Source organism: Ricinus communis, chromosome 4 (assembly GCF_019578655.1).
Source record: "Ricinus communis isolate WT05 ecotype wild-type chromosome 4, ASM1957865v1, whole genome shotgun sequence".
Classification (NCBI taxonomy): Eukaryota; Viridiplantae; Streptophyta; class Magnoliopsida; order Malpighiales; family Euphorbiaceae; genus Ricinus; species Ricinus communis.
In genome coordinates, this window is record NC_063259.1 from 1,460,011 (window position 1) to 1,475,449 (window position 15,439).

The 15,439-nt window shown below is 37.6% G+C and overlaps 1 non-coding gene across 1 annotated transcript; it reads right to left on the minus strand.

Moving 5' to 3' along the window:
- Positions 1-868: 868 nt before the first annotated feature.
- LOC112533985 lies at positions 869-975 on the minus strand. Its single transcript, XR_003078308.1, has one exon. It is a non-coding gene; the product is annotated as a small nucleolar RNA R71 (small nucleolar RNA).
- Between the last annotated feature and the right edge of the window lie 14,464 nt (positions 976-15,439).

Consider the following 15,439-nt stretch of genomic DNA (forward strand, 5'->3'; position numbering starts at 1 on the left):
TTTTCACCTTCTTTTGATCGGTTAGATAATAAAAATAGCGTAGTAGCAGTAGTTTCTTATTTCTGTAGGATACAATATTGATACTTGCCATAGCTAGACTATATTCGATAGGTGTACTTGCCTATAGATTGCTAGTCGTGTTTAGCAAGCATTAAGTTTTTGGCGCCATTACCGGGAACACTTTGTTTTGAGAAATATTATGAACTATGTGTTCTTGTTAATTCAGCCATTTATTATTTATTATTTATTTGTTTTTTGTTCAACTTTATTCTTTTATTCATTTGTGTTGTTGGTTATCTGTTGTTTCAAGTAGTGTATGACCAGGAGGTCCAATCCTGATTTAATTGACCCTCTACTAGAACCAGAGCAATCCCTTAGGCAATTGAGAAAGCCATTAAACATAGAGGAGGAAGAGATTCAGGTTGAGAAAGCCGTACACGAGAGTGAATCGGGAAATATTACAATAGAAATGGCAGACGTCAACGACAATAATGATAATAACCAAAAGATGTATGATTTTATGAAACCATTGATGGAGGGGACGCGAACATGCATTACTAGACTGGTTGTTGCCGCCAACAATTTTGAAATAAAGCTTAATGTGATTTAGATGGTGCAGCAAACGGTTCAGTTTGGAGGCCTGCCGGATGAGGATCCTAAGACACATATAGCAAGTTTCTTGGAGATTTGTGATACCTTCAAGATTAATGGGACAAGAGATGATGCAATTCGTCTTTGCTTATTTCCATTTTCTTTGAGGGATAAAGCAAAATGGTGGCTACAGTCACTACCTCCTAACACTATCAATACCTGGGATTCTTTGGTAGAGAAATTCATGTTTAAGTACTTTCCTCCCTCTAAAACTGCTAAACTTAGAAATGATATATCTTCTTTTGTGCAGTTTGACGATAAGTCGATGTATGAAACTTGGGAGAGGTACAAGGACCAATTGCGATGCTGCCCACACTATGGACTACCAATCTAGTTATAGGTACAAATGTTTTATAATGGTTTGAATTTGGCTACTAAGCAAATGGTAGATGTAGCTGCAGGTGGTTTTTAAAGCAGTAAGACACCAGTGTAAGCCCAAAGCTTGATTGAGGAGATGGCCACAAACAATTACCAGTGGCACACTACTAGGAGCAAGACGGGAAATTAAGGGAGTGTACACCAATTGGATGCCACTATAACCTTGGCAGCTCAAGTGGAGTTATTATCCAAGAAAATTGATCAACTCTAGATGCCTGTCCAAGCAGCTCAAGCAAGCTGTAAGTTTTATGGTGGCCCACACTACAGTAGTAACTTTATATCGAGAGGTATGTTTACTTCCTCTTCTTCATCTAACCATGAACAGGTGGACTATATGGAAAATCAGCCTAGGCAGCAGAACAACCCGTGCAGCAACACCTATAATCCAGGATGGAGAAATCATCCGAACTTCGAATGGAGGAACAACAATAACTAGGGGCCATCAGGATTTCAGCAACTACATCAGCAGCCGCAACAATCTGTTCTTCCACCTCAATCTCCTCAAACTCAAGAGAAAAAACCTAATTTAGAGGAGCTGATGATGAAGTTTGTTTCCACTTCAGAGACCAGATTCCAGCAGACAGACACAGCTCTTAAAAATTAACTGGCCTCCATTCAGAACTTGGAGAATTAGATAGGCCAGATTTCTAAGATGATGACTGAAAAACAGCCAAGGACTTTGCCCAATAATACAAAGTCCAACCCTAAAGAGCACGTGAAGGCTATCACTTTGCAATCAGGTAAGCGGCTATCTAGCTCTATTCCTATTTCTAATGATGATAATGTTATGTAGGAAGAATTGGGTAAGAAAGATAAAGATAGCAAGGTGATGGAGCTAGAGAAGATAGAGGGAAGAAGAGTCCTCTAAGAGAATACTAGCCCCCGATCCCATATCCTGCCAGGTTGAAGGAAGAGAAAGTCGATCAGCAGTTCAATAAGTTTCTTGACTTGTTTAAACAACTGCGGATTAACTTACCTTTTGTTGAAGCTATTTTGCAGATGCCCAGGTATGTGAAGTTCTTAAAGGAAATCCTTAGCAATAAAAGGAAGTTAGAGGACTTGGCGATTGTGACCTTAAATGAGGAGTATTCGACTATACTTCAAAACAAATTGCTAGAGAAGAAGCGTGATCCATGGAGTTTTACTATCCCTTATGTAATTTGTGATTTAACAATTAGCAATGATTTAGTTGACTTAGGAGCTAGCATTAATTTAATGTCGTACAGTCTATTTACCAATTTGGGGCTGGGTGAGACGAAACCCACTAGGGTGAGCATACAGTTAGCTGATAGGACTGTTAAGTATCCTAAGGGTATTGTGGATGATGTACTTGTAAAGGTTGACAAGTTTATATTTCCTGTTGACTTTGTGATCATGGACATGGATGGTGAGATTAACGTACTCTTAATTCTAGGTCGACCTTTCCTTGCAACTTCTAGGGCTATTATAGATATTTGCGATGGGAAGCTTGAACTTAGGGTAGGAGATGAAACTGTCACTTTTGATTTAAATAATTCTATGAGATAGTCCTTAGATAATGATGATGTTGTGTTTTCTATTGATTTACTTAATGATGTTATTGATACACAGTTGCAAGAAATATTGCTTGATGATCCCTTACAAGTTGCCTTGTGGGCAGAGGATGAGTATGAGCTATCTAATGAGTGTGTGTTGGAGCATCTTGCATTTTTGTTAGCTAATGAACCAAGAAAGGATGTTGATAAGTTTGTTGAGATTGATAGGGTAGGTGGCAGAAACTGAGGCTGTCACTTGAGGAACCATCAGTCCTTAAGTTAAAAGAACTCCTAAAGCGCCTCAATTATACATATCTGGATTAGGATAACAGGTTATCTGTCATCCTAGCAGTAGACTTGACACCCAAAGAGAGGGAGATGACTTTGGCCTCTCTTAGGAAGTACTAGAAGGCGTTTGCTTAGAAAATTACTAACATTCCTGGGATTAGTCCTAGCTATTACTCGCACAAGATCCTTGTAGAGGATAGCTACAGGGCAATGGTGCAACCACAATGCAGACTGAACCCGAACATGAAGAAAGTTGTTAAAAAGGAGGTAATTAAACTTCTTGATGCAGGTTTGATTTACCATATATCTGATAGTTCCTAGGTTAGTCCTGTGCAGGTAGTTCCTAAAAAGGGAGGGATGACTGTGGTTAAAAATGAGAAGGACGAGCTTATACCAACCAGAACAGTAACGAGCTTTCGAGTGTCTATATATTACAAGAGGCTAAATGATGCCACCTGAAAGGACCATTTTCCCCTTCTTTTTATTGACCAAATATTGGAAAGGTTGTCTGGACATATGTTTTATTATTTTCTAGATGGTTTTTCAGGTTATTTCTAGATCCCCATTGCACTTGAAGACCAAGAGAAGAAATCCTTTACGTGCCTCTATGGTACGTTTGCATATAGGAGGATGCCATTCGGATTGTGCAATGCACCTGCAACTTTTCCAAGGTGTATGATGGCGAACTTCCACTATATGATTGAGGAGTCCATGAGATTTTTATGGATAATTTTTCTGTATTTGGTAACTCCTTTACTCACTGTTTATATAATCTCAAACGCATGCTTAAGTGTTGTGGATGCTAACCTAGTTCTTAATTGGAAAAAGTATCATTTTATGGTTAGGGAAGGTATAGTGCTGGGACTTTAGGGAAGGTATAGTGCTGGGACACAAAATTTCACACGAGGGGATAGAGGTCGATAGGGCCAAGGTGGATAATATTACTAAATTACCCCCACCTAATTCAGTTAAGGCTGTTATGAGCTTCTTAGGTCATGCAAGGTTCTATAGGAGGTTCATTAAGAACTTCTCTAAGATTGCTAGACCTTTAACTCAACTGCTTGTAAAGGTGTACCTTTTGTATTTTCTGATAATTGTTTACAAGCTTTTGAGTTGTTGAAAAAGAAACTAACCACAGCCTAGATTATGGTTTCACCTAATTGGGGACTGCCATTTAAGCTTATGCGCGATGCTAGTGATTTTGCAGTTGGAGCTGTTTTAGGATAGAGGAGAGACAAGAAGTTCTAACCAATTTACTATGCTAGCAAGACATTGACTGATGCCCAGGAGCACTGTACCACCACTGAAAAGGAGCTTTTGGTTGTTTTTGCATTTGACAAGTTCACATCTTATTTGGTGCTATTAAAGACTGTGGTCTACATGGACCATTCAACACTCAGGTACTTGTTTAGCAAGAATGACGCAAAGCCTAGACTTATTCGTTGGATCTATTGTTGCAGGAGTTCAACATTGAGATCAAGGATAAGAAAGGTGCTGAGAACTTAGCGGCAGACCACCTTTCTAGGCTAGAAAACCCGACTTTTGAGGCGCTTGATGAAAGTACAATTGATGACAATCTTTCGGATGAGTTCCTATGCTTAGTTCAGGTTAACTCTAATATCCCTTGGTTTTTTGATTTTTCAAATTATCTAGTTGCTAAAGTCCTTCCAAAGAGTATGACATTTTAACAAAAAAGAAGAATTTCTTTTTCTGGATTGAAATACTACATTTTGGAGGACCCTTTCTTGTTTAGAGTTTGTGCAGATTAGATTAGTTGGCGATGTGTACATCGGGAGGAAATCCTCCAAATTTTGAGGCATTGCCATGTAGGATCAACGAGAGGTCATCAGGCTACGAATCACACAGCTAGGAAGGTGCTAGACTCTGGATTCTACTGACCGATAATCTTTAGGGATGCATTTGTTCAGGTTAGTGATGCATGCCAAAGATCAGGTAACATCTCTACTCGTGACGAGATGCCCCAAACGAGCATTCAAGCTGTTGAGATTTTTTATGTTTGGGGCATTGACTTCATGGGGCCTTTCCCTTCCTTCTATGGCAATAAATACAATTTACTTGTCATTGAATACTTCTCTAAGTGGGCCGAAGCATAAGCTTTTCTCACTGATGATGCTAGGGTAGTTACAAGATTCCTCAAAAGATTATTTGCTAGGTTCGGGACACCTAGAGGTCTTATTAGTGATAGGGGGACTCATTTCTGTAATGCCCAGTTAGAAAAGGTGCTTAAACGCTATGGTGTATCACACAGGTTTTCTACACCCTATCACCCACAAACTAGTGGGCAAGTGGAGGACACTAATAGGGGTTTGAAACGGATTTTAAAAAAAACTGTAGGAGTGAGTAGGAAGGACTGGGCAGAGAAGCTAGATGATGCCTTATGGGCATTTAGGACTGCCTATCATACTTCAACTGGTTTTACACCATATAGGCTAGTTTGTGGAAAAGCATGCCATTTTCCTCTTAAACTTGAGCATAAAGCATTGTGGGCTTTGAAAAGTTGCAATTTTGATGTTGTTAATGCAGGTAAACATAGATAGTGGTAGCTTAATGAGTTAGAAGAGTGGCGTAACCAAGCATATGGCAACTCCTTAATCTACAAGGAGTGTACCAAGAAGTGGCATGACAAAAGGCTAAGGAGCACCAAGGAGTTCCAAGTTGGGGATAATTTGTTATTATATAACTCACGACTCTGGCTCTTTCATAGGAAGCTAAAGAGCCGTTGGTTAGGACCATTCACCATCCAATAAGTTTTCCCATAAGGCATAGTGGAATTGCACCATCCGGATAAAGGAAACTTCAACGTCAATGGGCATAGGTTGAAACATTACTATGGTGACTCATTGGAGCTCGAGGAGCGAGTCAACCTTGTAATGTATCAACAAGAGTAGTTCAAGCAGTATGAGTCCAGCTAAATGACTCGGGGAGAAAAAGAAGCGCTTTTGGGAGGCACCCAACTTTTACTTTATGTTTTCTTTTGTCATTTTGATAATTAGTTTTAGAACATTGTTTTTCTAGTTTAGTATTTATTTTCATTTAATTTTTGAGTTTTATATGCCATTTGAGTGTTTAGAAATATATGGAAGGTAGCTTGAATGTTTGACTATTGAAAATTGTAAGAAATTGTGCGTGAAAAAGTGCCTTGAACGAATTCTGAGTTTCAGCATGGTCTTGGTGGCTCAACACGCCCGAGAGCACACCCGTCTCGTTCAACACGGACGTGTTGTGGGCAACTAAACTGTGTCGAAAGAAATATGTAATCTCAGCACGTCTTTCGAGAATGACGATTTGTGGACATGACCGTGCCAGACAACACACCCTGTATTGTGGGTAAATAGACCGTGTCGAGATGAATTGGGAATTCAGCAAATTCTTCCGAGAGTAACACAGGTTGTGAACATGGGTAGTGTCAGGCAACACGTCCGTGTTCTTGGCACCCAAACCGTGTTGACAAGAAAATGGACTTCAGCACGTTTTCCACGACTAACACGTGCTGGGAGATTAGCCGTGCTATTGTGCATATTTTGGATTTATTTTATTGTGGTATGTTATTTTACTATTTTCTCTAATTTAGTCCATTATTTCTGAAATTATTGATTTTGTTCTTATTTTTAATGACTTCGTTAATTATGTTATTTTGCTCAATTTTTTGTTCTTCAATTATGCTGCTGAATTAGGATTAGCTAATGCAAGTGTGCTGGAAACATGTTAAATTAATGTTGTATTACTATTAAACTATTGCTGTTATTGAAATAATTGTCTCTTTAGTGCAAGAAATACGGTTTTGGCAATAGATTGATGAATTTTCATGCATGTACTATGGCTGAGCGGCATGAGAGACCCAAGAAGGTGGCTGTCTACAAGAGAAGGCATTCAGACCCAATCGGCCCATCACCACCTGCACTTAGAGCTTTAGCTCCACCTTTAGCTCATGCACGACATAGACTTTTACAATTTCAAAGCCTCACTCATGAGGCTCATTACCAGCAGTTGCGGCACAAGCAGTTAGGCTGTGGGAGATGCATCGATTAGCAGGCATTGGAGATGGTTAGCCTAGCCACTGAGGTTCGAGAGATACTTCAGACTCCACCCTTTGAGGCCTTCTTCGGCATTGTGGATCCTACTTACAGGGAGCTTATGCTTAAGTTTGCCTCTACTTTCTTCCTTCAGACCTAGATCAAGGACTAGTCACAACCAGAAGCCATCTCGTTTTGGTTGGGAGGGCAGATTTGCATGATGAGTATTCCCAAGTTTAGTGTTGCACTTGGCCTCTATGACCATGCAACTATAGAGTCAGATGACTTTAGAGGCTCCTTATACAATTTGGGAGTTTCTTTTGACAAAGCTTGGGAGACCATCTCAGAGGGGGATGAGCCTTACTAGCCGAGCAACTTCAAGACGTCCAGCCTCTCTGATAGCCTACACTATCATTACTACCTGCTCGCATATATATTAATAGGGCGAGGGGACATTCTTAGAGTGGTCACCTAGCTTGACGTATTGTAACACCCCCATCACATGTTAACCAATAAACATTAGCCAGGAAGCATACAAGCGTCGTAGAATATATACTACAGGTAGATAGGTCAATATGTAGGTTGTTAAGAATCCAGACACAAGGTTATTAACATATAAACATATGATTATACTTAAACATCATTTAACAAGTATTACAAACATCTTCTTATGCCTTATAAGGCATACTTCCATATATATCACATAACTGCATACAAAAATACATCAGGAGGAGACTTCATAAACCGGCCCAACTTGACAGAATCGCTAAAAGCTAGACTTCGCATACAACCAACGGATGCACTACTATTTACAAACCTGAAAAGAAAAATTTTGGAGAGGGGTGAGCCTCCAGCTCAGTAAATAAATAATCAACATAATCTATCTCACATACACTTAATACAATTTCCACCCAATCACATAACTTTCCATGATATTCATAATTTAGGTATAAAGTCATACCATTCTACTCAATTCATTACAACCATCATAGAAGAAATACAATTCAACAATTATGGTTAGTTCTCACGGCTTGTGGATCCCCTTTAATGTGCTGCTCCGCCTCATCCTCACATATCACACACGTAAGCTACTCCGCCTCATCTCACATTATACACTTTTATAGCCTCTCTAGGCTTTAGCCTCCCAAGGCTTTATATATATATCTTTTTTTTTCATAGGGGAATCCACCATTCACATGCACATATGCACTTAACATCACAATTCAATCATTTCACTTATATCATATTTCAGCAATAACAATTGTTCCACTCAACACCAATCATTTCCATCTCAGTCATTCAAACATAAACAATATTAAGCAAACGCAACCATTTGTGGAACATTTGATTAAATATATGAACATAGCAAATATTAACTATTTACTTACTCAAAATATACTTATTCCTTTAGCATATAAGAACCTCCTTTCTCCACAACTTCCTTTCCGTGCCTTTGAGTACTGTCAACACATTCATCAATTCACATTTCATGCATATTACAAATATTCATGTAAATGCGAGTTCTAATGCATTACAAGATCATCCCCTCTCTAATTCATAGGTCTAACTCTTCCTCTAAGACTCTCAATTACTGTTTTAATATCCTATAAACATTTCCCATCTAGTTAAATACCAATTTAACTCAAATTAACCTCAATAAATTGCATAAAACTAATCTCCAACATTTCTGTTTTCTAGACAGAATTTAGTACCAAGGTATATTTATTGCTGGGCAAAATTGGCTTAATACAAAAATCTCATATTAAATATACATATCCATTTATGCGTCTAGTTTCATCTCCAAAAAGAATTACTCAATTCCGACTTCTATAGATTTAATTATTTTCAAATTACTGAGCAAGGGTCATACAGCTAGTTGTACCCGAGCAGCAATCTGTTTGCTCAATTTAAGCAACCAAAACGGTAAAAATAGCGAAATCACAAAACTACAAAGTTATAGAGGACTCTTTAAAATTTCCATAGACACCAATTAAGCTTAATTTGGACTTATATAACCCATGTTATGCCTAAAATACAGAACATCAAGGTTGCTGGAATTTTGACAGTTTTCTATCTTAACATACTTAAACTTAAATCAAGCTTAATCTTTATGCAATCATTCAATACTCTACTAATTCATGATAATCAGACCTTTTATTAATCAATGAGAGCATCAAATGAAGTTTTTCCAATTTGTAATCAAGAACCCTAATGACAAATTAATAACACTCAAGTAACAACTTACCAATTTCAGCTTTTGGGTTGCTAATATGCTTAAATCCTTTAGCTTTAGCTTGGCTCCTTCAATAGTTGGCAAAATCCTATCTTAATCTTAAGTTTTTCTAGGTATTTCACTCCTCTCTCTTATTCTAAATTTTGTGTTTTTGGCCATGTACGAATTTTAGAGAAATGAAGAGGTAAAATGAGCTTACTCATGGTTCCAATTTCTAATATTCCTCTCTTAATGCCACCACCTACTAAACTATTTTTATCACCCTAAATTAATTCTTACTAACCATATATAGGTACTAACTTTTAATTGTATCTTTTAAGTCCAATCTATTTACCCAACCTTCAACTATTGGTTCAATTAAGTCTTAAGGCTTAATACACATAACCCAAGTACTTAATCAACTTATCTAAATTAATAATCTAATATCATGCTTCTTATTCTCTACTTATAATTAATATATATATGTTCTCATAAAATAAAAATATCATTGATATACCATCATATGCCCAATGATTAAATGTAAATGCACATAACATGGATGATGAGAAAATGCAAAGGCTATAACTCTCCCTTCCTTAAGAAATTTCGTCCCGAAATTTTAACAACTCACCAACATTACAATGGAATAGATGCGGATACTTCTGTCTCATATGCTCTTCTACTTCCCAAGTTGCTTCTCTTGGTGAATAATGACTCCACTTAATTTTGACCATAGGAATGTCTTTATTTCTCAATTTCTTAACCTTTCGATCAAGAATTTCTATCGGTTCTTCCACATATGTCAACTTTTCTGTGATTTCTATCTCTGGCTCTGGAATGATATGACTAGGATCTGATCTATATCGCCTCAACATAGAAACGTGATAAACATCATGAATAGAAGACAACTCTGTAGGTAATGCTAACCTATAAGCCAATGGTCCAACTCTTTCAATAATTTCATAAGGTCCTACATACCTCGGACTCAATTTCCCTTGTTTACCAGACTTTAATATTCCTTTCCATGGTGATACCCGCAAGAAAACTTTATCACCTACAATATATTTCATTTCCCTTCGATGCAAATCAGCATAACTCTTTTGTCTGTCCTGTGCTACTTTCAAATTCTTTTTAACTATCTCTATTTTATCCACTGTTTCTTGTACCAATTTTGGACCTTCAAGCTATCTTAAACCTTCAACATCCCAGCATACTGGACTTCTACATTTCCTCCCATACAAAGCTTCATAAGGAGCCATACCGATACTAGAATGAAAACTGTTGTTATATGCAAATTCCATCTGTGGTATGTAATCATCCCAGTTACCCTTGAACTCAAGTGTGCAAGCCCTCATCATATCTTCTAATGTCTGAATAGTTCTTTCTGATTGCCCATCTGTTTGAGGATGAAAAGTCACATCGAAATGAAGCTTAGTACCATATGCTTTCTGCAAACTCTCCCAGAAACGAGAAGTAAATCTGGGATCCCTATCTGATACAATAGATATAGGCATACCATGCAATCTAACAATCTCAGAAATATACAATTCAGCAAGTTTATCAAGTGAATCCGCTTATTTCACGGGTAAGAAATGAGCATATTTAGTAAGTCGATCAACAATTACCCAAATAGCATCATGCTTGTTAAATGTACGCGGCAATCCCATAACAAAATCCATAGTAATCTTATCCCACTTCCACACGGTGTATAGATAAAGAATGAAGTTTACCTGCAGTGCCCGGTGCTCTCCTTTCACTTGGCCGACATGTCAAAACACTTACTCACAAATTCTGCCACATCCTTCTTCATTGTCGGCCACCAATAATAAGGCTTCAAATTTTTGTACATTTTGGTACTTCCAGGATGCATTGCATAAGGTGCATAGTGCGCTTCATGCATGATTTCCTTTCTCAAATTTCCTACATCAGGTACACATACACGATTTCTATTCAATAACACACCATCATCTTTCAACACAAATTGTGTATTCTTTCCTTCTTGTACTCTACCCTTCATCCTTTGCAAATAAGAATCTTCACACTGTGCATCTTTAATTTTATCTCCAATCAAAGGCTTTACTTGTAATGTGGCTAACAGGATCATTGTCATAAACATAAAACTTCACATCCATAGCTCTAAGTGCAACTAAATATTCTACATTGTAACAAATTATACTTGAAAAATTTTCCACTGACTTCCTACTTAAAGCATCAAGAATAACATTTGCTTTCCGGGATGATAATCAATAGTGCAATCATAATCCTTCAAAGCTCAATCCATCTTCGTTGTCTCGGATTCAACTCTTTCCGCGTAGGGATATATTTCAAACTCTTATGATCAAGAATATCCGAAATGTCTCCCCGTATAAATAATGTCGCCATATCTTTAATGCATGTACAATAGCTCGCTAATTCAAGATCATGTGTAGGATAATTCAGCTCATGAGGTCGTGAATTGTCTTGAAGCATAAGCTATAACCTTCCCATGCTGCATTAAGACACATCCAAGTCCTTGCCTAGAAGCATCGATATACAACATAACCTCCATTTCGGGATGGCAATGCGAGTATCGCGGTAGTAGTAAGCCTTTTCTTCAACTCTTGAAAATTTTGATCACATAACTCCGTCCACCGGAATGGCACATTCTTCTTTAACAAAGTTGTTAGAGGCTTAGCAATAACCGAAAATCTTTTACAAATCTTCTATAATAGCCAGCCTAACCCAAGAAAACTTGAACTTCGGGGAAACATTTCTGAAGCGGTTCCCATTCAATAATTGCTTTAATCTTTGATGAATCCGGTTGCACTCCATGTTTAGAAATACTATGCCCTAAGAATGCAATTTCCTCCATCCAAAACTCGATTTGTTGAATTTTGCATACAACTATTTTTCCCTCAAAATCATAGAAACAATTCTCAAGTGTTGTTCATGCTCTTCCGGGCTTCTAGAGTAAATCGAATATCATCAATAAACACAATAACAAAGTGATCTAAATATGGTCGGAAAGTCTTGTTCATCGTTGACATAAAAGCAGGGAGCATTTGTTAAACCAAATGGCATCACAATAAATTCATAGTGCCCATACCTTGTTCGAATGCCGCTCTTGGCAATAGATTTCTCTTCAACCCGGAGTTGCCAATAACCCGATCTTAAATCAATTTTAGAGAACACAGTTGCACCTTTTAACTGATCAAGCAAATCATCAATTCTCGCAATGGATATTTATTCTTCAACGTAATCCTATTCAATTGCCTATAATCAATACATAATCGCATACTACCATCCTTTTCTTCACAAATGAATCGGGTGCTCCCCAAGGTGAAGTACTTGGCCTGATGAAACCTTTATCAAGTAACTCTTCTAATTGCTTCTTTAATTCTTTCAATTCTAATGGAGCCATTCTGTATGGTGCAATGGAAATAGGTGCGACTGTGGGGATGATGTCAATCTCAAAATCAACCTCTCGATTTGGTGGCAAACCAGTGCAAATCATCTAAGAATATGTTAGGAAATTCTTTGACCACTGGAATGTCTAATACCCCTGGACTGACCTTAGTAGTATCTATAAAACTAATTAGATATGCTTCACATCCATTTTTAATTAATCGACACGCGATCACTGAAATCAAACAATTAGGAATTGTCTTCCTTTCACCCACCATTACTATTTTCATTTCTCCTTGTATTTCCATAGCCACTTCCCTTCGTTTTACAATCAACAATAGCATGATTTCTTGACAACCAATCCATCCCCAAAATAACATCAAACTCTCTAAGATTAATAACAACCAAATCGCATGTAGTTTGACACTATCTACTACTACAGACATGATCTCACTATCGTATTTACTGTGATAATACCCCCAGCAGGCATAGATACATATATATCATAACCTAATGCCTCTATATTAGCATGAACATGCGATGCAAAATCATGTGATATGAATGAACATGTGGATCCAGGATCAATAAGAACATGTGCATCGGAATCATGAATAGAAAGTATACCAAGAATAATTTCAGGTGCTACAAATGCTTCATTTCTAGTAGTAGCAAATACTCTAGCTTGTGCTTGTGGTTGACCAATTTGTTCCGATGGTGTTGCTGAAATAGTTAAACCTCCTCCGCCACCTCTTCCCTCCGCCTCTGCCTGAACCAATCGGAATATTTTCACCAACACTACTCCGACCCACTGTATAAGATTCTCCAAACATTATTTCTTCTCATAGGACAATCTCTAGAATAATGTCCCGGCCTACTACAAGTAAAACATACTACCGGGTCTAGGTCCCCAACAATCTCCAGATGTCTCCCTTGCACGTAGGACAAACAGGAGCAAACCCTCTACTGGCTGAAACTTGTCCTCCCTCAAGTCTGGATGAATTGTATCCACCTCTACTATAAGGTACTGTGGAGGATCTACTAGACTGACCACCAAACCCTCGTCCACGATAACTACTCCACGTGAATTAGAGCCTCTAAACGAAGAAATACTAATATGTCTTGGAGGATTACTATAAGCACCAATGATCTTCTTCTTTTTAGCTTCCATAGTATTCTTTTCAAATGATGTTTCTTCAGCTCTCAAAGCAGCTTCAATTGAGGCATTGTAATTATGAGGTTTCACTGCCATTTTCTCACGAATGTCAAGCCTCAAACCCATCTCAAATTTCTTCCTTTCAGTTCTTGATTGGCTATTTCTTCTAGTGCATACTTACATAATCTCACAAATTGAACTTCGACTGCAACCGACATATCATTCTGTTTCAAATCAAGAAATTCAAGCTTCTTTCTGTCTCTATAAATTTCGGAGTATACTTCTCAAAGTAAATTCTCTTAAGAAATCATTCCAAGTCAAAGTCATTGGTCGATCTTTGCTTCTTAAAACTGTTTCCCACCAATCAAGTGCATCTTTTCTATTAAAGATACCGTATATAGAAGCCTTTGTTCGGATGTGCAATTAAATCTATCCAACACCCTTTCCAGATTTCAGAACCATTCCTCGGCCTCACAGGATCGTAGTACCTTGAAAACATTAGCACCTTGTTTCCTAACTCTTTCATAATTCTTATATATCACGGCCTTTTGTTGTTGAGTCCGAGGCGCTTGCTTGTTGTTGAGCCGCCTGCTGCATCGAAAATCCATAAACTGTTCCATAACATTTTGTACATTCGATTGTGCAGCATTTTCAGAATGTAGCTCATGCTCATCATGTTGATTATGTTCGGATGCAATTTCATGACCATGCACAGACTCTAATGACTTATCCGGGCCATATGTTCTCCTTGTCTCTCCATCTATATATATGAAATGCAAATATTCAGTCAAGTTCAAAGAACATATATCATATGCTTAATGATGTGCAACATGAATCTACTCCCAATGAATCTAATCCCTGCTCTGATACCACTAAAATGTAACACCCCCATCACATGTTAACCAATAAACATTAGCCAGGAAGCATACAAGCGTCGTAGAATATATACTACAGGTAGATAGGTCAATATGTAGGTTGTTAAGAATCCAGACACAAGGTTATTAACATATAAACATATGATTATACTTAAACATCATTTAACAAGTATTACAAACATCTTCTTATGCCTTATAAGGCATACTTCCATATATATCACATAACTGCATACAAAAATGCATCAGGAGGAGACTTCACAAAACTGGCCCAACTTGACAGAACTGCTAAAAGCTAGACTTTGCATACAACCAACGGATGCACTACTATTTACAAACCTGAAAAGAAAAATTTTGGAGAGGGGTGAGCCTCCAAACAAATAAATAATCAACATAATCTATATCACATACACTTAATACAATTTCCACCCAATCACATAACTTTCCATGATATTCATAGTTTAGGTATAAAGTCATACCATTCTACTCAATTCATTACAACCATCATAGAAGAAATACAATTCAACAATTATGGTTAGTTCTCACGGCTTGTGGATCCCCTTTAATGTGCTGCTCCGCCTCATCCTCACATATCACACACGTAAGTCGCCTCGCCTCATCTCACATTATACACTTTTATAGCCTCTCTAGGCTTTAGCCTCCCAAGGCTTTATATATATATATTTTTTTCATAGGGGAATCCACCATTCACATGCACATATGCACTTAACATCACAATTCAATCATTTCACTTATATCATATTTCAGCAATAACAATTGTTCCACTCAACACCAATCATTTCCATCTCAGTCATTCAAACATAAACAATATTAAGCAAACGCAACCATTTCATGGAACATTTGATTAAATATATGAACATAGCAAATATTAACTATTTACTTACTCAAAATATACTTATTCCTTTAGCATATAAGAACCTTCTTTCTCCACA